Below are 27,046 nucleotides of genomic sequence, written 5' to 3' on the forward strand. Positions count from 1 at the left end.
CGGAGCATCGTTGTGGCCGCCATTTTGTGAACGGGTTCCTTTGTCGCCGCCATTACGCGAGTGTGCTCGGGTACGGCTGCCATTTCACGAGTTACAGTCAATAAACTCGAATGTCCCAGAGCTGGCGACTGACTAAACACCGCAGCTGCCATTATCGGCACGGATGCGATGTCGCGTTCCTCCTCCGTGACACCCACAGTGAATGAGGAACCGACTGATAACAGAGCATAGTCCAGAAACTGATTGAGTGATGAACGCGGACCCTCGCGTCTAAGCTTAGACTTGAGTGGTGGGTTTATGCCATCGCAGAAAATCTCTATCAAAATAATGTCCAGTAATTCTGAATAGTGAGCAATGGCTAAAAACTATTGAATATGGTTATCCAGTGATCATGGACCTTGTTTAAGGGCAAATAATGTTTTAGTTGTGTCCATACCTGGCCAATGTCCATCTGAAAAGCTGCTGGATCCTAGTGTGGCCGAGTATTCTGTAACGGGGCGAACGAGATGTGAGACTTGCGGATCCAAGTGCAAGCTTTTATTTATAAACCTAGTCAATAAACAGGCAGGGTCAAACAACAGCAAACAGGTATGGTACGGACAAGACACAGAGCAATCCTAGGGCTAGCGAGAGTGGACGATCGGCGAACAATATCCAACAGGGCAAGGCAGAGAGATAATCCAGGTTTATGAGCAGTAGTCCAAAAGAGAGGTGCAAACAGAGTCCAAACGGCAAGGCAAAGGGTAAATCCAGGAAACACGGGCAAGAATCAAAACACTAGAAATACACACAGGGCAAGACTATGACAACAAAGTGTGTTCCGTATCACAGCTTAAACTAGGAGAGTTATAAATGCAGTACAACACTGGAACTAAACATAAAAACACAGAATGGCTCGGTAAGGCAGCTAACACTAGCGGAGTGCTATACACAGAACAATACTCGGCACAGAGGAAGAGGAAGTCCATGGTTTAAGTAGGATGTGTGATTGTCTGATAATTCTCATGTGTGAGCGTGATAAGTGCAAGCAGCTGTATATGTGTCGTCAGTGCAATGGATGATGGGAATTGTAGTTTGTGGGTGAAGTGCAACAGTAGTGTGGTGCAAGAGTCAATGTGATGGAGGAGTGACCTCTGGTGGTGAGTAAACTGAAGTCCACAGACCAGATTCATGACAGTATCTATGTATATGTATATATGTGTATACACTGCCCTCCAAAAGTTTGGAAATATTATATATATATATATAGGTGCTAAACAGGAAATAATTATATAAAAATCTGAATATATAGAAGTAAATTTGAATATATAAATGTAAATTATGAATATATAAATGTAAATAGTTATGTCTGAATATATAGAAGTAAAGCTGAATATATAAATGTAAATTATGAATATATAGTTATAAGTCCGAATATATAAATGTAAATTGTGAATATATAGTTATAAGTCTGAATATATTGTTATGTCTGAATATATAGAAGTAAATCTGAATATATAGTTATGTCTGAATATATAGAAGTAAAGCTGAATATATGGTTATAAATCTGAATATATAAATGTCAATTGTGAATATATAGAGGTAAATCTGAATATATAGTTATAAGTCTGAATATATTAATGTAAATCTGAATATATACTTATATTTCTGAATATATAGAAGCAAATCGGTTTAGGTTTTCACAATTGTTATTGCTGTTCATCATAGCCTATTGACACTGTAACTAGAATATGTTAATTTAGTAGAACAGCTAGAATAAGCTAATTTATATCAGTTTAACCGAGAACTAGTGCGTTAGAGTCATATAAAATCTGAAAAACAGTGTCAATATCAAGCCCTATTAATTGTTCATACAAATGTAGTGATTGTTATAAACTGTACACAACTGTATCATAGGTTGTTTATATACAGAAAAAGAATAAGAATCTATTTCCTAGATTAGAAAGGTGAATATGCTATTGTTTTAATTTCTAATCATGACTTCCCTCATTTCCCTGTAGATTAAATTAAATTTCACCTTTAAGGACTCTAACTGTTGTGCATACTATTGAAACAATCAATAACTCCAGTTTACTTCCAGGTGTGCGACTGGGCTACTACATCTGTCACACTTGCTCTGATGCATCAAAGGCCATTCAGAGCACTGAGCAGCTTCTCGCTGTGAATGGCACACTGCCTGTCCGATGTGAGGTGCTTGAAAGGCCTAAATCTATATATTCACAATTTACATTTATTTATACAAAATTACAACTATATATTCAAATTCACTTATATATAGTCACAAAATACATTTATATATTCAGATTTATAACTATATATATTCAGATTTACTTCTATATATTCAGATGTATAACTATATATTCAGATTTACATTTATATATTTAGAATTATAACCATATATTCAGATTTACTTCTATATATTCACAATTTACATTTCTACATTCAGACTTATAACTATATATTCAGATTTACATTTCTATATTCAGAATTACAACCATATATTCAGATTTACTTCCACATATTCAGACTTATAACTATATATTCAGATTTACTTCTATATATTCAGACTTATAACTATATATTCAGATTTACTTCTATATATTAACAATTTACATCTATATAATCAGACTTATAAATATATATTCATATTTACATGTATATATTCAGAATTATAACTATATATTCAGATTTACATTTATTTATTCAGATTTACTTCTATATATTCAGTTTAGAAATACATATAAAAGTTTGGAAATATACATATATAATATAAAAATAAAAATCCAAGATGGCGGCATGTGTGGTCTGATGTGTGTTTGTCCCTTTATCTATACTCATTTTGTTTGCTTTTATGCTCATATTTGGAGTAATTTTTAGTAGATTCTATGATTGAGGTCTTTTGTTTTTTAAATGAAATAATTTCTATTGGATTATGGACTACTTTGCTGTAGAAAAATGGTTAAATTTAAGGCTAGGTGTTTACATCAGTAATTCACCTAGCTTAACTAGGCGCTAACAGCCCGCAAGAATCCGCAGGCCCTGCTAGCCCTCTAGGCCCTAGCAGCCCAGCTACTATCTCCAGGCTCTGCTTGGATCCTGAGGCTCTCCTAGCCTCTCTAGGACCTAGCAGCCCAGCTTCCATCTCCAGGCTACAGGCTCTAGCAGCCCAGCTACCATCTCCAGGCTCTGCTTGGATACTGAGGACCTTCTAGCCTCTCCAGGCCTTAGCAGCCCAGCTTCCATCTTCAGGCTCTACTTGGATCTTGAGGCCCTGCTAGCCTCTCCAGGCCTTAGCAGCCCAGCTACCATCTCTAGGCTCCAGGACCTAGCAGCCTAGTTACCATCTTACATCTCTAGCCCAGTTCCAGCACAGCTATCATCTCTAGGCTCCAGGCCCTAGCAGCCCGGTTTCCATCTTCAGACTTTATTTGGATCCTGAGGCCCTGTTAGCCTCTGCAGGCCCTAGCAGCCCAGCTACCATCACTAGGCTCCAGGCCCTAGCAGCCCAGTTACCATCTCTAGGCTCTGTTTGGATCCTGAGGCCCTGCTAGCCTTTCCAGGTTTTACTTGGATCTTGAGGTTCTGCTTGCTTCTCTAGGCCCTAGCAGCCCAGCTAACATCTGATGATTTATACTGGGTGAGTACATCTTACAACAATTGTGGCTCTTTGGACATAGCCTATGGATTAAACTGTTCAGTCTTTGTGCATTCCCCTCAAATGCCAAAAGAGTTGGCAGAGGACTTAAATTGATCCTGGTTTCTACCCAGAGATATACTTCAGCTTCAAAATCTTTTGATTTTAAATGACTATTTTGCATTTGATGGCAGATATTATTGGGACTCTCATTTTAAAAACTCTATAGATTCCTCTTATACTGATGGTAAAAGGAGATGGTTAATATTTTATTGCTGCTTTTGTCTGGCAATGTGCAGCCAAATCCAGGCCCTGAGTTGCAGTGTATTCCATTGCCATCTGATGTGAAATCCATGTCTGGTTTGAGTGTAATTCACCTTAATGTTCGCAGTTTGTTACCCAAAATGGATCTGCTTAGAATTTGGGTGAATTTAACAGATGCAGATATTGTTGTGTTATCTGAAACCTGGCTGACAAAATCAATCACTGATATGGATATTGGAATGGGTGGTTATAACGTGTTTCGTGCTGACAGACCAAGGAAGGGTGGTGGGGTTGCCATTTATGTTAAATCTAAATTTAATGTGAAGTTAGTCTACTCAGAATCAATCAGTAAGCAGCTGGAATTTCTGGCAGTGAAGGTGGAATTGGCTAAGGGCCTTTATGTTACTGTTGTTGGGTGCTATAGGCCTCCTTCTGCCCTGAGTACTGCATTGCAGACTCTTATTCAACTTTTATCCAGACTGGACTACTCTGAAATTATTTTAGCAGGTGATCTAAACTGGGACTGGCTGAAACCTTGTTCAGATTAATTTAAGTCATTTTGTGATTCTGTCAATTTTACACAACTAATCAATTCTCCCACTCGTCCAAATCTTAAGTGCTTTGAGAAATCCACCTTAATTGATTTCATTTTGACTAATGTCCCGCACAAATTTTCTGCTGTTGGTGTTTGTGACCACTGTGTTGTTGCTGCTGTAAGGAATACTAAGATGCCTAAATGTAAACCTCGCGTAATATGTAAGAGGAATCTCAAAAAATTTAATGAACAGGGTTTTTACCATGATTTGTTTAATTGTGATTGGAGTAGAATAGAGCTGATTCCCGATGTGGAGTCAGCCTGGATCTTTTTCCGGGATAGTTTTTTGCAAGTAATAAATAGACACGCCCCACTAAAGAGATTTAGAGTTAAGGGGCAGGACAATCCCTGGTTTTCCTCTGAGCTTGGAGATATTCTTCATGACCGCAAATTAGCTTGGGCCAAAGCAAGAAAAACGGGCTCTTCGTCTGATTGGCTTGTTTTTAGGCAGTTAAGAAATAAATGTTCTTCTTTTATTAAGAAAGCAAAATCTGACTTTTATTTGTCAGCCACTACTGACACCTTAAATGATCCCAGAAAATTTTGGAAGGCTATAAAATTACTTTCTCTAAACAAAGATAGCATTAATGTTCCTTCTTTTATTATGAAAGAGTCTGCATTAGTTCATGACAAGCTGGAGATATTGAACCATTTTAATGAGCATTTTATTCAGTCTGGTTCTTTGTTTGACACTGCTTGTCCTGATACTGTGACACCTTGTAGAGATGTACCAGTCTCTACAAGTGTCTTTAATCTCACTCCATTCTTAGTGGCTGACGTTCAAAAAGCCCTAAAGGGGCTGGTTCCTGAAAAACCTCCAGGACCTGATCTTATAGAGCCCTATTTCTTAAAAATAGCTGCTGATTGTGTAGCACAGCCTCTAACGTACCTTTTTAATCTTACTTTAGAGAGCAACACTATTCCCAAAATATGGAAATCTGCATTTGTTTGTCCAATATTGAAAGGGGGTGACCCGTCAAATTTAAATAATTACAGGCCAATTTCTAATTTGTCTGTTTTGGCCAAAACGCTTGAATCCCTGGTGAGTGATCAGATGAAAGACTTCCTGCATGTACAGGACATTTTATCCCCAGTTCAGTCAGGTTTTAGAAAAAAACATAGTACCATTACAGCTGCAATGAAGGTGATAAATGACATCTCTGTTGCTCGTGATAAGAAGCAGCACTGTGCATCACTTTTTATTGATTTGTCAAAAGCTTTTGACACGGTTGATCATGATGTTTTAAAGATTAGGCTTCTTAACTCGGGGTTTTCAGAGAATACTGTCTCTTGGTTCTCAAACTATCTTAGTGACAGAACCCAGTGCATTAAGCATGATGGTGTTCAATCTGGTATTTTACCAATCCTTAAAGGGGTTCCACAAGGCTCTGTGTTAGGCCCTCTTTATTTACTATTTATATAAATAACCTTGATCGGCATGTGTCTGATGCAAACTTTAATTTTTATGCAGATGACACAGTTATTTACTGCTGTGCACCCTCTCTTAAACAAGCCATTGAACATTTACAGAATGCTTTCACTGTGGTCCAAAACACTTTGCTACAGCTGAAACTTGTGCTCAATGCAGACAAAACCAAACGTATGCTCTTTACTGACCCTCAGAATAGACCACTGAATGTTTCCTCAGTGATTACTCTTGACGGACGTGAAATACTTATAAGTATCTTGGTATTGTTATTGATGATTGCCTATCATTTAAGCCTCATGTTCACTGTCTAGTGAGAAAGTTGAGGCTAAAATTTGGTTTTTACTTTCGAAATAAGCTGTGCTTTTCTTTTAATGTTAAAAAATGGTTAGTGGCATCCACTTTTTTATCTGTGCTGGACTATGGTGATATATTATATATGCATTCATCTGTTCAATGCCTTCATATGATTGACGCAGCCTATCATGCATCGCTGAGATTTATTACTAATTGTAAAGCTCGCAGCCACCACTGTGAGCTGTACTCTCGTGTAGGGTGGTCTGCTCTGGCCACACGGAGGCTCTGTCATTGGTATACATTTATATATAAGGCTATTCTTGGTGTGCTTCCATCCTATTTATGTTCACTTCTTATGAAAAAAAGTGCTGGTCGTTACTCTCTCCGTTCTCAGGCTGTTGTCTTGTTTTCTGTCCCACATGTCAGTACTGAGCTGGGTAAAAGGGCCTTTGTTTATTCTGCACCCTTTACATGGAATTTGCTGCAGAACAACTTAAAACGTAGTAAATTGATTCCTTTGAGTGTTTTTAAGTTAAGAATGAGATGTTCTGAGTTGGACTCCCTCACATGTCAATGTTTTTAATTGAGATTTCATTGTAAGTGCATAATTGGCTTTCAAACTGTTTCTATTAATTTATTAGTCTTTATTTTCATGTTTTTTGTGTGTCTCTGTATGTATGTAATGATGTGATGTAATTCAGCTGCCTATCTTGGCCAGGTCTCCCTTGTAAAATAGATTTTTAATCTCAATGGGCTTCTCCTGGTTAAATAAAGGATAAATAAAATAAAATAAAATATATATATTTCATGGCATGCTTTTGAAAGGACATGATAGCAGTGACATGTAATGAATGATATCATGGGAAGTGCTCGCCAGCTGTGGTCTTATCAATGCATCATGGCGTAATTCACCTTGAGTCACTTGACAGTGAGAAATGAACTTTGGGCTCAGTAGTGGCCAGAACCAGAAGGTTAACCTTTCATCACACTTTGTATTTGCTCTGTTCTACAGTGGCGCCACTAATGACTGTAATCAATCATCAAAAAATGGTGTAGCAGTCAGGGTTACTTTCCGTCAGCAAAAACACCAATTTGACCTCCTACCAATTCATCAATTTAGTTGGTTTAATCGTTTTTAAGCATCATTGGACTTTTTGAAGTTAAAATATCATTGTTTGAGAGGAAAAAAAAAATCTATCTATCTATCTATCTATCTATCTATCTATCTATCTATCTATCTATCTATCTATCTATCTATCTATCTATCTATCTATCTATCTATCTATCTATCTATCTATCTATCTATCTATCTATCTATCTGTCTGTCCTTATTGAATATGTCCTTACTGAATAAAATAATTAATTTTTAAACATTTTTAAAGATCTTACTAGCATATTATTATTATTATTATTATCATCATCATAATCATTATTATTTATTATCACAATTATTATTATTAGCAGCATTTTGTTAGATGCTGTTAGAAAAAAACTGTAATCAACTAAAAAGAATGAACATGAAAGTGAAATTTGAAAGGAAACTCAATTTTCTAGATATTCAAGATGTACATATTCAATATATTCTTGATTTGTAAACATCAATCAATCAATCATATCAAAGCATATCAATAAATCAAATCTAAGGCTAAAATATTTACTGGAAAACACAACAATAAATACTGAATGGAAATTAAGATATACGTTTGTATTTTGAATTTTTGAATTTGTATTTTTGCTTGTTTACATTTGATGGAGCCCTATGAAATTGAGACTAGACTTTAACATAACAACGGGCAGAACAGACTTATGTTCACCATACCATAATCACGACAATTTGTTTTTTCTAGTTTATTTTTTTTTTTTTACATTTTAACTTTAGCCTTTTGATAGCTAATTTGTCCTGGGGACTGTGTTAAGTTGTGACTGATTACAAAGGAAAACCTGTATGATGAATACCAGTTTATATTGCATAAGGCTGTGGCTTTTTGTAAATGTAAACTGCAATTAAATGCTATTTATACTAAATTAAAATAGCATATTTTCTTAGCGAAATATGTTATTTACACTAAGTGCAAATAACAGTATTTTTTTAGCGCTATGTTATTTACACTAAGTTCAAATAGCTAGGCTTTAGATTATATTTACACTATGTTAAAATAGCAGGATTTTCTGCTATTTATACTACTTGGCAATTATCTATAATAGATAATGGCAATTATCTGAACCGCAGTATTGTAGTACATTATAAAACAGTATGTTATAATAACTTATTGTAACATAGTAAAGTAGGGTAAATTATCATTTTAATTCAAATTATTAAATGGATGCCACCTCACTGGGACAATATAAGCTCTCCGTACACCTGCCCTTACCCTACCCAATACGTTATTTTCAACTTTTTGATTATTTCCTTAATTTCTATTGAAAATAAATGCCTTGCCAATGATATATGAGATTTGAAAAGAGAGACCAAATACGTTTGGATTCAAACTCGGGTCGATCGCATCAAAAACACTGCAGCACGCGCTTTACCCTCTTTGCCACTGAAACTGATTTTTGACAACCGTTTTTTGCAGTCCAGACTACCCCAATCACACCTTGGGGTTAGTGTAAATAGCCTCTGCCAACAAGGGGGCTATTTACACTTAGTATAAATAAACACTCCAATTACGCAATATGAGAAACTTTTCAACAGGGGTTTCATACCATGTTGCAGTTACAAATTTAAAGCGTGCATTTTCAACATGTGATCTGAAAATGACATACAGAAATTGCCCTAAAAACCTGCATCCCTTTTGAACGTCAGTGTTTAATTTGCACAGTGCCTGTATGGCATAGTCAAGTGCCCCATTTGAGCTTTATAGGCATAATCATCCTGTTGCTTATAGCATCATGTCAGTAGAATAAGGTAATGCTCCATAAGTTTTCTACAATATTGTAGAAGCTTGTTGTCATTCTGCGCTCATTTATGCAATTGTGAACATCTTGCAGTCTAACTAGATGCTTTGGACCTTAAAACAATAGCTTAGTGGATTGTTTATTGCATTTTCTCAGTGAAGCACACTTGAAACACTCCTGTAATGTGGCATGCCTTTTAATGTGCAAGATGTAATGGAATCTGGGGAAAGGTAGAGCCGAACACAAAGCGCCTGTGATAGGGATTCTATTATCTAGGTCTTGCTTCTGGCACCTCATGAAACATGGATGAGTTTTTACCCATAAAAGACTCAATTTCCCTTTGATTTATACAATAAATAAATTCTGAAAAGGTGAAAAGTCCAAAGGATGCATATTTTATGTGCCTTCCATGGGCTAATGCATTTTAAATAAGCATCCCTGAAATAGAAAAAATAAGTGTTGTAGAAAAGAGCTAGACATTCACACAAACTCTTTCTTACATTTGATCAGTGATTTGTTTGGGTTTTTGTTGTCGGCTTTTGCAAGTACAACTCAACAGACACTTAAACGGGCAGAATAAAGACTCATTCATCCTGACAGAGTATTTACTGTTACAGAAATGACTAGAAAAGTATATAAAGTGTAAATTTTACCTTTTTCCTTTTTCAAATTTTACTAATTTAGCTAAAAAATTTTCTGCTTCGTGTCTTTAATTTAACACTATACTATATATAGTTCTGCAATTAACTGTCGCAATGATAGTTCGACCTATTAAAGCTCACACTAAGAACGATAACTATAACAATACCTATTTTACTGTTTACGTGTATTACTACTGTAATATATCGTGTTTTGTTTTTGTACTGTTGATTATTTTCTTCTCATTTTAATTTATTTATTACTAGTTTGAGAAAGCACCGTCTCCTTTGCCTCTTCGGAGAAAGAGTTTAATCCCTTTAACGTTTTTATCATTCCTCTGACAGGAGAGCTTCCGGCGCTACGGCTCTGTGTAGCTCTTTTCTTTTCACACTCTTACAGTGGGAATTCTCACTGTCGAGTTCCCACTCAAGTGGCCTTTGTGATTATCTGCCTCCTTCCTCTTAACAAATGTCCTCCCTTTCTCCTTGCTGGTTTGGTTTTGCTCTGCTCTCCCAAAGGATGCTGGGTAGGACAGTGAGGCAGCAGGGTTTGGAACTAATGACCTGATGAAAAGGAGGAGAGTGGATGAGGACTCACCTTCTCCTGGGGAAGGTGTAGCGATACTGCCATGGCTCTCGCTAACAGCCGTCTCCGCTTGACGAGTTACTCCTCAATCGTCTGACAAAGGAAGAAATTGCTAAAGTGATTTCAGTACTCACTGTCAGGCACGAGACAGCTCTATTACCAATCCAACTGGGCTACTCCCATATGCCCAAACCCTGTAAAGCACGCAAACACATGTGAACGCACACACACTTTTATGACATATTTATGACACCCAAGCCTGAGGAGACCTAACAAACAGGTTTTAGACTGGGTTCAGTGTAGTAGAAGACAGTAGTAGTGTAGTTTCAATTGCAAAAGTTGAGAAATAGTGTATAGTATTATAATATAGTGCATATTTTATTAAATGCATTAAAGGAATAGTTCACCCCAAAAAAAAAAAAAAAATGCTGTAAATTTACTCACCCTCAGGTCATCCAAGATGTAGATGAGTTTGTTTCTTCATCAGATTTGCAAAAATTTAGCTTTCCATCACTTGCTCAGCAATGGATCCTCTGCAGTGAATGGGTGCCGTCAGAATGAGAGTCCAAACAGCTGATAAAAACATAAAAAATAAGTCTAATTCTGAGGAGAACAAAAGACTGATATTTTCTTGCAAGTTTATATTTCACAATTCTGACTTAATTTCTCAGAACTGCGAGTTTCTATCACACAAATTCAACTTTATGACTCACAATTGTGACTTAATATCACACAAATCTGAGGGTAAAAAAAAATTATGAGATAAAATACATAATTAACATAATTAATCAAAGACATAATTAAAATTAATTGATGGACTGGAGTGGTGTGGTGTGGATTATAATGATGTTTTTATCAGCTGTTTGGTCTCTCATTCTGACGGCACCCGTTCACTGCAGAGGATCCATTGGTGAGCAAGTGATGTAATGCTACCTTTCTACAAATCTGATGAAGAAACAAACTCATTTACATCATGGATGATATGGGGGTGAATAGATTTTTTTTTAGCAAATTCTTATTTTTTGAGTGAACTATTTCTTTAATAGTACAGATTTTAAATCTTTTCTGTCACTTCCTGAATAAAGTTTCACATTTCTAGCAACAAACCTTAAAGTGCCCAAATTTTTGAACATACCATTGTAAACCCTTTTAAACCAAAAATTATAAGTAGGCTATAAACAAATGGCACTGCAGTCAACTTTAACATCACCACCATTAAACTTCCAAGAAATCGTTCAACATTTTTCCCTGAAAGTTTGAATTAGAATAGTTTGCAGCAGCTTGATTATAAACAAAATGATGCTGTGAAAGTGAACTTGTGTGTCGATAAGTTTACCTGTTCAGCAATTGCCTAAATACATCATCCCGTCAGGACTTTATAGATGTGTTCTATCCAAAATGTAGTTCTGTCATGACAACTCTCAGAGTGATTTGCATGGTTATGTACACGACAATGTTAATGTAAAGTATGTGGTCTTGGCGGAATAGATCGGCTACACTGCTGCTACTGTGCTACTACTACAACATGCTGCTGTGAGCATGTAAGAAATACTGCTGCTGCACATATAACATATATGAATAACCCCCATAGCATACATGAATCACCCTGTAGCAGATCTATACAGGTGGAGCTGGGGAAGGTGGAGGGTTTCTGAAGTACGCTGCAAACTGCTACCATAAGCATCAGCCAAGTGTTGGAATGTTGAGCAGCGAGCTCACTGGCTATCGATACAGGAAAGAACCAATCATCTGTGCCATGTGATAATGATGTCATTGCTGAGTTAGATCTAACTGAATTAGATCTATTGGACTGTGCCATCTAGAGTTTCATGCCAGAAATTTGTATTTAGTTTATCAAAAATGTCAGCTGTCAATTCAAGTTCTTCAGTGCATGGAGCTTCAAATAGATTGTTGGAAACATTTTGTATTCTCAATTCATTAATCATTATTAATCAAAATGAATTCCAGAATTAACATTACGTATAATAAACATTTGACATGACAGAGCACATTTTGTTGACATATTGAGTTACAGCAAGGGAAAAACATACAATTTGTGAGAAAATGGAAGATGTAGTGGGAGATTACACCAAAATGTACTTGAATACTTCTTAACATTTTGTGTTAATCAATCCAAATAATTCCTGACTCAGAGTTAAATTTTTCAGTATTGTGGCCTGTTTTGTCCTAATATTCAAGAATCTGTGATTTTCATTCTTGGCAAGTCACTGCTCGTCTAAAACTATGCATGTTTGCTTTTGTATTCAGTGCACTGGCTGAAGCATAACTCATGTCAGCACTTCCCTAGACTCGTAACATTAGCATGAGCAGAAAGACTCGCTCTGCCTGTGCCGGTTTGTCCAAGAAGCCGTGTACTTCCTGTTGTGGTACATTTATCATCTTCAGCTGAGTAAAATTTACAGATGTGTCCTCTCCATAACCCATCCCTGACCTTCACAGTAGCACGATTTCAAAAACGCCCCGGTCTACAGTCAGTCAGGATGTATAACTTCAATGATGGCATCAGCAGAGCCAGTAAATGAAGTAGACAAGGCATTGACATTGGAGACAACACCATTGGTGATACATTGGGGAACACTGAGTGCAGATAGAGTTATAGCATACCTGCTTAAAAAAATCATCTCTGGGCCTGCTGCCCTTCCAATGGAACATCTGGATGAGAGTCATGGCTAATAACAGCCATGGCTACACAAAGGAAGCTATCTGTCTGCCTCACAAGGGGATCAAACACGCGTCTCCAGCCAGGGCAATATCAGTGCCTGTGCAGGCCAGCACCTGGGGTTTGGACACAGAGTCTGCCGGTGAGCACACAAACTCGCTCGATAATGGCGGTATGTGCAATAGTGAACTATATAGATAGTCAGCTAAATGATTGTGATTACCCTAATAGTGCTTGTAACGATGGAATGGTCCAGGGAGGATACAAATTTCAATCTATATTTTGAACTAGTGAAGTTTTTATTTATTTATTTATTTATTGCTTTTAATTAATTCATTGATTATTTAATTAATTTGTTTGTTTTTATTTATTTGTTTTCAATTATGAGGTGTTCTATTTTCATGAGGTTTGCAATTTTTTTTGCAGCCCTGGTTTTTTTTTTTTTTGTTTGTTTTTGTATTATTTATATAATATTATATGTTTGAATTATTTTATATCTTTATAACGTTTTTATATAAATATTAGCTTTTATTTTTAAAATATAAATATTAGCTTTTATTTGTATATTTTCAGTTTTCATTTGTTTAAATTTTCATAATTATTATTTTTTTTTTCATTTTTTTATATTTCTTTTTAACTGTAATTTTTGCTTTAGTTTCAATAATTTTAAGTTTTACATTTCTAGCCATGTTAAAACTTAAAAATATGTAAGTTTTAATAATTTTACTTAAACTCAATTTTTATTTTCTTTTTCTTTGTCACGGCAACATTATTTTTTTTTTTTTTTTATTTGACAAGTTTATTTCAACTTTATTTTAGCTTTATTCAGCTTTGAATTAAGATAATACTTGTAATATTTTTTATGTTTTTAGCATCAGGTAACAATAAGAAAACTATATATATATATATATATATATATATATATATATATATATATATATATATACACACACAAAATTGTACAATTATTGACAGAATAATTGTATTGCATGCAAAATGTGGGAAGCAGCTAAATAATATGTTCATCTAACACATCTAATATGATTTTGCTTCAAAGTACATTGGGTTTGTGCCTTTATTGTATTATGCATGGCATTAGGCAGTTTTATTAATACCTTTCACATGTTTGAAGTAACATCTCAGAATTGCATGCTTCCCAAATGGTTCACACACATTACAGTGCATTCTACCAACTTCAGGGCAGTTTTGTTGCATACTATTGGCATGCTTCTTACACAACCTTCCCATGAGTCTCTGATAAATACTGGTTTGTTTTACTCTTACCCTACTGCACTCTCTCATTACTAGTGTTATTGGTGTGCCTCCATACCAGAGCGTCTTTCAAACAAAGTAAAGCACTCGTCTGAAGCATTTAGAGATACAGGCATGTTGTGTGTGTGTGTGTGTGTGTGTGTGTGTCATTTGCATGCATAGCAGCGCTCTGCTCAGCTGTCGCCGGTTGGCTGAGCAGGTGGGGAATGACCATCTGTAAATGAGCTGTTTCGCTCACAACAATGAAAAGATTGATGCAATTAATTTTTCATTATGTGCCTTCACCACAGATCCTAATCATTTCAAATAGTGCATGTGAGGAGCAGAAAAGTGCCATTTGTAATAATGCGTTCAGACAGCTCCAGTGGGATCTTCTGAAAGGCTTTATTATTTGTTCATTGAACAGCCTTTTTGCTTTCATCTGGGCTCTACGATGAAGCCCTGTGTCCTGATCAAAAGCTACTGGTGCAACCAGTGTGTTTTTTTCAATGAAAAAACTACTTTTGGGTGGGAAAAGTAACTTCTCTGGCCGATTCCCTGAACAAATGCAGCATGTATAAGAATTAAAGAATTCAGACCTTTCCCAAAGTAACAGTGAGTCTGTAGAAGGTTTTGTTGTTGTTGTTGTTGCTGGCAAACAGAAAAGGTCAAAATAAGTTCATTGCATCAGCTTAAACTTTTGACAAACAGAATAAGCAATCTGCCAGACAGAGTTCTGGAGGATAGCATATGATATTCATTTGCAGAAGTGCCCTATAGGGGGCCCTCAAGAGACAGGGCTTCTGTAGAAATGCCTGAGGAAATATAAGTAGAAGGAATACGGCAAAAGTCTGCAGAAAACATCTTCATTATTTCTTGCCTGTTTACACCAATTACTGTAACAAATGATGACATTTTACTTTTACAGGAATAGCTTTCTCCAAAAAAAATAATAATAAAAAGTCATATTTTACTCACTCTGATGTCGTTCCAAACCAAAATTACCTACTTTCTTGTGTAAAACATAAAAGAAGAAGCTAGGCACAATGTTTGAGTTTCTGTTTTCCATAGGAAAACAAGTAGAACATATTCTGTTAGGCTCTGGAAAAATGCACCCTAAAAGAACCTTAAAGGGGTCATATGATGCGATTTCAAGTTTTCCTTTCTCTTTGGAGTGTTACGACCTGTTTGTGCATAGATAAGATCCCTGAAGTTGCAAAGACTAAAGTCTCAAAACCAAAGAGATATTCTTTTTAAAAGTTCAAACACTCCCCCACATGTCTACTTCACGGTGTGGGAAGATTTGCAAAACACCGCCCAAACGTATACGCAATGAAAGAACGCGGAAGTGTTGTAGTGTTCTCACTGTAGTATTGTTGCTTGCCGCCGGCGTCATGTCCTGGAGATGCTGTGTTTCGTTGTGAAAGTGACAGTACTTTGTTTGGGCTTCCAAAAGAGGACACGACTAGAAATCAGTGGCTAAGTTTACAACACTGTCTCAGAACAGTTCAACCCAAATATTAGAGTGTGTGCAGCACATGTTACGGAGAGCTATTTCCTGAACCTGGGAGAGTAGCCTACAATGCTGGCTTGCACGGCTGATTCTATAAAGTGGGGAAAATCTAACTTTGCAAGGACAGTCTGACTCACAGTCTGTAAGCACGTACATGTAATGTTTAATTTTAATTTTATTTTTTTTGACAAGTTTATTTCAACATTATTTTAGCTTTATTCAGCTTTGAATTAAGATAATACTTGTAATACTTTTTAATGCTTTTAGTTTTAGTTAACAATAACCAACTATATATATATACACAAAATTGACTAAATGGAGTACAATTATTGACATTTGATGGCAGATGGCGTTGGATGTCGGCATAGCGTAAGCGCTAGTGAGAATATGTTTGTTTACAAGAGCAAAAAAAGCAAAGTTTCCTTAGTTTAGTAAAGGAAAACCAAGATTTTTATTTACAAATCCTAATTTTGTACTTCTAATTCGTGACCAGTGTTTTATTTTGTACCCGCCTCTGCACTTCCGCTTTTTTCACTTTTTACCTTTTTACATCATCCGTCCGGAATGGAGTTCTATTGTAAATGCATATACAACAGTTAGCGGAAGCTATACATTTTTGATTATAAAGTTTTAAATATGGATATTTTTCTTATAAAAATACAACAATTCTGTACAGGAGGCCTTTATTCAGCCCCCGGAGCCATGCGAGACACTTTTTTTATTGTGGATGGAGGCGCTTTATTTGACTTTGTTTGTACTATTGACATTTAAAAATTATAAAACTGGTCTAAGAACACTTAGAAAAAAAAACAATGTTCACTGAAAGGTTCTTTCAGGAACTCAAAATGTTTCCTCAGTGGCTTCACAAACCTATGTCAAAACCCCATTATGTATTTTTGTGAGAGCACATTCTAAGCGTGTACTCACATTAGGCATGGTTGTCTTGAACCGAGCCTGAGTGCGGTGTGATCACGGAGTGACACTAGTCAAACGAACCAGGCTTTGGATGTACGGTTCAAAACGCCTAGTTTGAGAACACCCTATATCTTCTAAAGCCATAGCATAGTTTTGTGTAAGGAATTTTCAATATCTGAACTAATGCTGCCATTTTTCAGTTTAGAAAACAATTCGAAAGCCACAATGGAGGGCAGCATTATCAATGAATTACGGCACACAAGTCTACAGACTACTTTTATGGTGCGCTTTTGAGTCTTTTGTCCTTTTTTTAGCTAGTCAGTACACCATCCATATTGGTTGTGTAAAAAATTTAACTTTTTAGAAAAAAATGGGTTCAAAATGATGTTGTAATGTAGAGCATAATGACAAGGATCTTCGATGTCAGGTATCTTCGTTCAATTTCTTGCTCACTGATATAACAAACTTTAAACACTGAGGAGGAGGGCAGAGAATGTAGGCTATCCACTTTGACGTGGATGTGGTCTGCTCTGAATTGTGGGTAATAAGATACAGTACAGATGCCTTAGAGCGACAGATCAGCAGCATGTCTAAATCCACAGTCATTTGCATCTTGAGTGCTGCCAGACGTGTTCACTATAGTGTGGTCTTAACTCATGAATACAGAGCAAGTGTAAAAATGCTTGTTTGCATCAATTAGACTGCTGACATTATGAATTTGGACTATAACTCATGAGGAGTTGAAGGAAAAATAATAAACACACAGAGAGACAAAGGCTAATTAGAAGAAAGCAGTACAAGATTCATTTTAAGTACATACAGTATATGAACAAGAAATTAACTTCCCATTTTAGACATTTTAAACAAGTTTATCTATTAAAAAAATAAACCAATTAAAATCTTGGTTGTCATCTAAAGCTCAATAGTAAAATATGTACAGAACAATTTTAATATATTAAAGGTAAGTCAGTAATAAAAATAGAAAAAAGTAGAGGTCCCAGAACAGAGCCTTGTGGAACACCCTCGGACTTGAACTGATGTCTCCATTATGGGAGGTGATTATGTTAACAAGGATGCTAAAGACCGCTAAATGCTGCGCCTATTAATGTCAGGGGAATGTGGTTTACTTGTGCAGCTCTTCCTGGCCTCTGTTGCACATAGGCAGGTATAAATGATAAAGTGCATCCAAAGATGAAGAGGCCCAATTCTGTATGTAAGTGTTATTCCAAACCGTGACTTGCTTTCTTTTTGAAATACAAATGAGGAATTGTACTGATTGCTCTTGTCCATGCAATTAGTCCTCCATGTGGACGGAGGCTTTCAAGCTTAAAAAAAGAATGCCAGCGTAACATAAATATATCATATAGTAGTCCATTTTCCTCATGCAAAAACCATAATGTTTGTTGGAATTGTAATTATAATTATTATGCTGAATATTAGTGTGCACACTGTGTTTATGTATGCTATAACATACAGCAGCAGCTATTGCATAATATGATATTGCAGTTTGAATTTCAAAAATCATTCTTTTAAAACATTTCATGCAATACTCAATCAATTAATTAATTATGTTTAATAATTAACTAATTAGATGTATTTTTTAGGTTTCTGGAGCAATTATTATTAGCCAGTGAAACCGTTAAAGGCATGGCATTTCAGTCTCCACATAAACCCATTCGTGATAAAAAAATAAAAAAAAGCCTTTTATACTGTATCTGGAACCATTATGATTATATTAGTGCGATGCTATTTATAGAAGATGAGCGATACTAATAGTGTTTCTGTTAGACCACAAATCTATGATTATTGCTTTACAAAGGTGTCCTTTCCCAGATTACATGCTGATGGTCATTACAATAGCCGAGCTGATGTTATCCATCACATTGCACACATCCTCGTTTAATTATAAGCGAGCATGTGACTCTTCAGTGTTGAGCTATTGTGGCATGAGGGCTGCTAACCTGCCATTTTAACAGTCCCTCTTCTGGGTGGTCTCTCAGCTACCATTATATCCACTGGATAAAATGTATCCATTAAACATAAAAAAGCTGCAGATTGGAGGAAACATAAAACTCCCTTTCCCTGCCGGCAAGGGACTGCTTTGTAGGTGTAACCGTGCAGCAGTGGATCAATACTAATGGGAGCATGGTGTAGCTTACCCATTTAATTACACCTCCATCTCACTGCTATAAACAAACAAGATAGTGCCCCCTAAAAGCGCTTAGTCTCCTGCAAGAAGATCCCCAATACATGCACACACACACAACACATGTGCCCGTCTCTTGTCTCTGGAGGCCTCAGCTGTCTGATACAATAAAGACTGCTGCCTCCTACTGGTACAGCACTGCTGAAGTGCTTGACGATTGCTCGGCACACTGTTAAAGGTCTTTTAAAGTACATTTAATAATTCCTAAATGTGTCATCATTTGGTCATTATGCTAATAATGGTTAATTATTGTTATAATAGTGTAACATTTATTTAATTATGTATTTATTAATTATATATTAATAAATATACAATTAATATATTATATACCACTGGATTTTCATACATTTCCAAAATGTGTCATCATTCAGTCATTATGCTTACTGAAACCATTTAATTGTGGCTAATGTTAGTATAGTGTAACTAATTTATAATTACATAATAATTACATTATTGTATTGTAGAAGCGATGGTAACTGAAGTAACTAATAACACTTTTAAAGGTTAAGGAAATTTGAAGGTGTACTTTTTACAGTTTTTATATTTATTTATTTATTTGACTGACTAGATGCATTTTTAAGGCTCTTGGTGTACTGAATATTCAAAGATTTAAATAATGTGTCATCATTTAATAATTTAGTTTGCTGAAATCATTAAATTACGGGTAATGTATTGTTATTACAGTGTAACTAACTTATAATTGCATACTTATAGTATTGTGGCAATAATGTAGCAGTGAATTGTAGCAGTATAATTTTAAGGTATGCTTGTTTAGAGATTTATTTGTTTGTTTATTCATTTATTTGTTCATGCATTCATTTGAATGATTAGATGCTTTTTTTTTTTAAAACATTAAAGGGGACCTATTATGCCCCTTTTCACAAGATGTAAAATAAGTCTCTGATGTCCCCAGAGTGTATATGTTAAGTTTTAGCTCAATATACCCTATAGATAACTTTTTATAGCTTGTTAAAATTGCCACTTTCAGGGTATGAGCCAAAATGCGCTGATTTGAGTGTGTTGCTTTAAATGCAAGAGAGCTGTTACTCCCGGAGAAGAGGGCAGAGCTTCAAGAGCTCAAGCTCCGCATTAGCAGTGCTAGCCTTTGCAAATAAACATTCAACTAATAGTACAAGCCTCTTATCTTTACAGAAAACTGCTCTGTTTCAAAGTCAGTCATCTGATTAGACTGTGCATAATAAATTCACGTTTATGTGAAATACACAGACGGGGAGCACTGCGGGATAAAAATAACAACATAGCTGGTCTCATCCTATCACAAACTTTATAAGTCCCAGTTCTGATTATGAGCTCAACAACTTCAAGCAATCGACTCGCATTGCTTTCATATGTAACTTTTAACTACCACATTCCTATTCATGATCATTCATGAAGACAGCGCCAGTGAGTTTTCTACCTCTTTTATTTGTGCTCGTAGTGCTTGTATTGCCATACAATTCCCGAATCAGATTAGAGAGTATAGTACAGCAGAGCTGGCAGTTGTACGTTCATGGTGTGCAAAACTATCTCAAAGCCTTACTTGAGAGTTGATATATTTTGAATTGCTGCATTTGGTGTCAAACAAATATGAAACATTTAGGATTTGCTTTGGATGGCTTGCATAAAGCACTTAGCCATTCTGTTTGACCCCGAAAAGCGGTTGATGTGTTCAGCTTCACGGTCCCAGCTGATTTAATTAGAGAGCATCAACTGCTGGTTGAACTCCGTAACCTTCAAATCATCGTTTTCTCTCATAAGTTCTGTCTTCTCCCTCTACCAGACTCTCTCCTCCACCATGACATTCCACATTTCTCATGCTTCTTAAGGAGCGACGTCTTAATCTATTCAGCCTGGTCGAGGTGAATGGTGCGCTGGAGTTAAACAGAGTTGAAATAGAGCGACCAATTAACAGGCACTGGGTCGACTCTGAGGGAAATAACCGCATAATGAAACGCTGGCTGTGATGTCAGAATTCTGAGATTTTGAAGTTACATGAGAAAGCAAAAATACAGAATTCAGAACAAAATGTATTTTCTGGGTTTACACTGCAATCTAAAGCAGAGCTTGATGTTCCATCCTTCACACTTCTGGGAGTTCACCATAGGGTGAGATATCTGAAATGAAATATGTCACAATATTTTCATTGGAGCTCGGTTATTTTGAGATCTGCAGGTTGCAGAGAGAAATATTCATTGCTGCTTGAGGTAACGTCGTGCCAAAAGCAACATAGCGTTCGTGGATTTCACTCAAAACGTCGGGATTCATTCTCTTGAAGTACCAGACACCATATGGTGGATGAGTTTAATTAACCTAGTTAATATTCGGAAAATGCTGGATTGCATACACTGTAAGTCCACCTAATTATTCCCAAAGGTCTGTCAAATTCCAGAATGCAATTCCTCAGCGTTTAAGAGAAAGTGTTTTCCCAAATTAAACAAATCAAATAGCTCTAAACTTTAAAATGTCAGACTTTCAGAGCCTTATATTTTGACCTTGACAGAAAGTGTCAAGCTCTCTGGGATGTGAAAGTCAGTGAGTTTTCAATATGGTTCACCAGCATATGGTATTCAGCTTATTTGAGTCGTAAAGCTCCAGTGGGATGTTGGATCCCAGCTGCTCCTGAGGTGTTTCCTGCACCGCATCCTCGTCGGTGATCTCCATCTGACCCCAAACGCCTGAGTCTGATGATGTGCTCCTAAATTGGCAACTAATATTTACATTGACATGGAAGCTTTTAGTAGAAACTTTTATCCAAGGCGACCTACAATAGAGGAACAAAAGCAGATTCTATGGATAAACAGCTCTCCAGTGATGTCCACACTATATTAAGCAGACAACAGTGTAATAAGGATTGTGCAATTAACTTCCCAACAAATAAATTAAATATTAGTTATGGTGTTATTGATATTACTTGGCATTCAAAGAAAGAAATAAAGAAAGAAATCACAGGAATAAATTACATTTTTAAAAATATAAGAAAAGTCCTTTTAAACTGCAATAATATTTCACAATATCACTGTTTTTTTTTGTTTTGTTTTGTTTTTTTCCTCTGTGTTTTTGATTAAATGCAGCCTTGGTGATTTTTTTGGTGAGAAACTATATGTTTGTCTGTCTGTCTGTTTAAATAAATAAATAAAATGGTGTTTTTCATTATAAAATTAAAAAAGGTCTCAAAATACTACAAAACCTACAATCCACATTAATCATAAAATGAAAATAAAATATGTATCTTGTGCTATTTATATATTATTGCAAAAATTATCATAGTCTCATTATAAAAATTCTCAAGCTCCAAATTTTTATATGCACAAAAACATTATTATGAAGCTGAACCATAACTTTAAAAAATTATATATATATGTATATATATATTTATATATAAACATTACCAACCCCAGACTCTGGAACAATACTGTTTATTCTATGAATCAGTTATGTATTTTATAAAATTATTATTGAAGTATATAATAATGTGAGTGCAATAGAAGCAGACAGAAGAAATATAATATACAATATTGTATGCAAAATAAAATGTAAGTAGCAGTGTTATATGCAATGAAATATACTGTATTATGGAATATGTGCCCACATTTGTATGCAAGCAGTACAGAGAAAATGGACCAATCACAGTTGTGTCTCCCCTGTTTAATCCACTAGATGGAGCACAAAAGCAGGAAGTGTGTCATGTGCATGTGCCATGTGAGTCGGCCTGAAATGCACTGGAGGATTATTACGCAAAACCTAATGGGAAAAAAAACAAACAAATCATGACTCATTAATAATAGATGTGCTATTTGACGTAAGAAATCACAGCCTATTATAAAAGACTCCTGACATTATCTACACGCCTATAATATCCTATAAAACCTATTATGCACATGCTTATGCAACATATGAAATGCTTCCAGATAATTGCACAGCATAAATTTGAAAAGCATATTTCCTTTTGCTCCATGTCCTAGTTTTTACGATCCGCCGTGAGCTCTCAGGCTGATCGGGTCACTGAAACGGCGTTTCACTGAGGGGCCGTATAAAAACAGCCATCCCAGGGAACTCCCATGCTGCCTTTTTGCAACTCCCAGGCTGAGTTAAATGATTCTGCAGGGTGTGAGGCATCTACGCAGGATGCCAGACTGTCTCTGTGTTTCAGTTTACGCCGCTTGCCTTTGTTTCAGCCCCTGCTTACAGCAGGAACAACTGAATTGGTTATTCTCTGAGGTGTGTGAATATTAAAAGGTCACGTCCTTTGTAATACAAAGAAACAGTGAATATCACGTCAACACAGTCTGGAGTCGCTGTCCATAAACAAACCTGAATTATTTACTGTCTCAACCAAGTCAAGTGTAACTACATGTTAGTTTAAATGCTCTAATGAAGCATAAAGTTTGTTGTATTTTGAAAAGAGTCTGGTGACCTTGGCAGGCGAATTTTGCAGTTGTTTTCATGATTTCTTGTTAAATGACACTTCTTCTGGCCATAAAATGGTGATAAATACTCCTAAATGTATTCAAAAAAGCTTTTCAAAGACAACTCTATTTGTAGCACATACAGCTTTAGAAAAGAAAATCACTTGTTAATGTCTCGAATTATATTCCTTGACAGCAGTGACATTGAGGGCAAATTGAGGCTTTTACTGCAGTCTATTGCTTCCCTGACTTTCTCTTGTAAGATTATTTAATTTTATTTAATTTTATTTTATTTATTTATTCAGGCAGGATGCATTAAATTCATGAAAAAAAATTTAACTTATATAAATACTGTTCATCAAAGAATCATGGGGAGGAGGGGATCATTTTTATTTATTTATGTATTTTAATTTAAAATAAATTACATTTTAACATATATTTACATAAAAAATAATATTACTGTTTTTACTGTCTTTTTAATCAAATAAATGTAGCTGTGCTGAGCATAAGAGACTTCTTTCTGAAAACAAACAAACAAACAATCTTACAGACATCAAACCTTTGAACTGTATATATACTATATATATATATATATATAAACTATATATATAAAAAAAAATCACATCACAACAGCAAAATATTACATGACAATAGGCTCCACGCAAATTAAAATGTAAATATATATTAACAATTTCATATTTATTTACCTTTTATCTGCTAAAACTTTCATAGTAATAACTCCATAACTGCAATATTATGTCACCCAAGTTATGAATGAGATCTGAAAAAAAAATAATAATAATAATGTAAAAGTATAAAGGTTTTGAGGGCAAAAACATCATTATAAAGCACATCTAGGGAAACATTCCCATGAAGAAAGGCTTAGTGCGATGAAGTTTGGTTGTTTGTGGAAAAGACAGCAATACACACTCATAATGGGTGATGGTGTAAACATCTTGCTCCAAAACACAAGGCTCCCTCAGGCTCGCTCTCTTCAGGACCACACTTAAAAACATGTATAAATTATTTTTGTCGAAACATAGAGATTGTCATTTGAATTTGAGCCAAGTGCATCCAAAGTGCAAAGCTGGCCCAAATAGACCTGGGGGCTGGTTCATAAGACAATTTACCAAATAAGCCAGGTTTATTTCAGTTAGTCTGACTTATTGTCAGTTGATTTGGTTCAAAATAAGTCTGACTAACTGAAATAAGCCTGGCTTATTTGCTTCCTCCAAAAATATGATGTCTGAACTCATAATTACTAATTTGCTATTGAGATAAACTTTCTTCTAACTGATTTACTGTGTAAATCATAGAGTTTACTCAAATCAAAATGAAAATGCAGTCACCAATTACTCACCCACGTCACTCCAAACCTTTTTTTTCTTCTTCTTCTTTTGCGGACCACAAAAATAAAAGTTTTTGTCAATATATTGAAAGTCAATGTCCAAAACAACACTCCACTGACTTTCATTGTTATTTTATTTTTTGGGGTGAATTATGCTTTTAACTAAATTGACCACAACAGAATTGATGTTGGGAAGTATCAGCAACTTTGAGGTTGCAGATACGTTTTTAAGAGATCTAGTAGTTTTCCTTACTTGTTTGTTGACCTCCATTGTCATTGGACTAAACAGTTTTGCAGTAGATGACCATTGTTTGAGAGTGCATTAGGTTAAACTCATCTTATTGTATTCTAAATGACAAAAAGATTAGGTAACAAGCACAACGAATGCAATATTGTGTTCCCATCCAGATATACAGGGGTCCATTTGTCAGAGGATGTGCAGTTGTTTCCAGAATTACATGGACAGACAATACTCCCCTATTCTATGGGCATACAGCACATTCTTTTACTGAGTAACTGTTGCGTGGGGAAAGCCATGCTCGGCTCTGTGGATTCGGAGACAGCAGGTGTACGGCAATGGTGAATTACTCCTCTATTTGACACCGCTCACATATTTCATCTTAGTAAGATCCTGCCAAGATTTGTGGTCTGACTTTGAGGCTTGAACTCTGGCAGGTCAGCTGGCCTCCCAGGCTAACTTCACCTCCATTTTATTCAGTTTGACTGAGGTTGAGGAAATCTACTGTGTGTCTGTAGTCTTGTCTTGTTTAGCCAGACTTTTGACTTAGTCATATGAATATGATCCTCATTGCTCTTTATTCTGCCCAATCACACAGTAACATTTACAGCTGAGTGAAATCCATTGGTTTCAACTTAAATGTGTGTGATCATGAGTTTTGAGTGAATGTGAAGGATTTCCTCACAGATTTCACTCATGTTCAAATTGGTTATGTGAAATTGCCACATTTACCGACTTTTTTGGTAAACTGACTTTGAACTGAGCTCACTTTGTGATGTGATTCCTCATCTGAAGAGTGACCATGCAATTTTGATCAAGGCAGGATTTAAATTAGTGTAAATTTGTCCTGCATAAAGATATGTGGTGTGACAATTATTGGAGAATTGAGTCGAGAAGACTTCTATAAGAACAGCAATGATTATCTGTCTTGACCTTATGAAATGGTTCATACTTAAGGCCCTGATATATTTTAAGACAGACTGAAGAATGAACTGATGTCATTTCGAACAAAATCAGACAAAAACTAGTTCTGTTCAGGAATTTGCCAAAGCAGACTTTCTGGAAAAGTTTGCACTGGGGCTCATTTCGCAAAAGCATTGTTAGCCAACTATGATCTCGAAACAGTTCAACAATTCGGCATTGCATTTTAGTGCCACTTTAAAAAATAAAAAAAAATTATATTACGAGATTAAAGTCGTAATATTTTGAGAATAAAGTTGAATTGTTTCGAGAATAAAGTCGAAATCTTTAGAGAATTTAAATCGTATTAAATTAAATTTACAATATTTTGAGAGTATAGCCTATATTGCGCATGCAAATAGCCTGGATTTAGAGCACCGGGAGAAGTTGCCATGCCACCGGAATTGATTTGAATATTGCTGCGTCCGAGCGGCCACGTCTTTCTGGGATGAGGAAGTGACAATTTTAAGGACTCGCGGAAACAGCTTAATATCAAGTATATGATATTTATTAGACTGAATAGGAACAATTTTTTATCTTAACATTGACACAGTCGACATTCCTGTACATTGCTGAACAATCCTGTACAATGCATACATTTGGACTTTATTCTCGTAAAATTTCAACTTTATTCTCGTAATATTTCGACTTTATTTTTGTAATATTACGACTTTAATCTCGTAATCTTAGATTTATTTATTTTTTTTACATATTTTAACGTGGAACTAAAACAACGTTGTAGTTGGGCACAATAAGCAAGCTAACATGCAATTCAATCTAGGCTGTATGTTACATTTCATTTAAATATTATGACGGCGTTTTAGTGTCACGTTAACAAAATAATAAAAAAAGAATACAAATTAAAGTAAAAATACTATGAGAATAAAGTCAAACTATTTCGAGAATTAAGTTGACATGTTTCGAGAATAAAGTCAAAATATTTTGAGAATTTAAATCTTATAAATTAAAGTTATTATATTTTGATAGTATAGACTGTATTGCACTTGTAAATGGCCCAGATTGAGAGCAGCAGGGCCCGTATTCATGAAAAATCTTAGTGCTAAGGGTTGCTCCTAGTAACAAAATTCTTAGAAATGTGGGTGTTTCCTCTTAAAATTAAAGAAAAGATCCTAGTAAAGAAAAAAGTAATTCAGAAAGCATCTTAACCCTTAAAAGAGGTCTTAAGGTCCA

This window comes from Barbus barbus (assembly GCF_936440315.1).
Source record: "Barbus barbus genome assembly, chromosome: 47".
In the NCBI taxonomy this organism is placed as follows: Eukaryota; Metazoa; Chordata; class Actinopteri; order Cypriniformes; family Cyprinidae; genus Barbus; species Barbus barbus.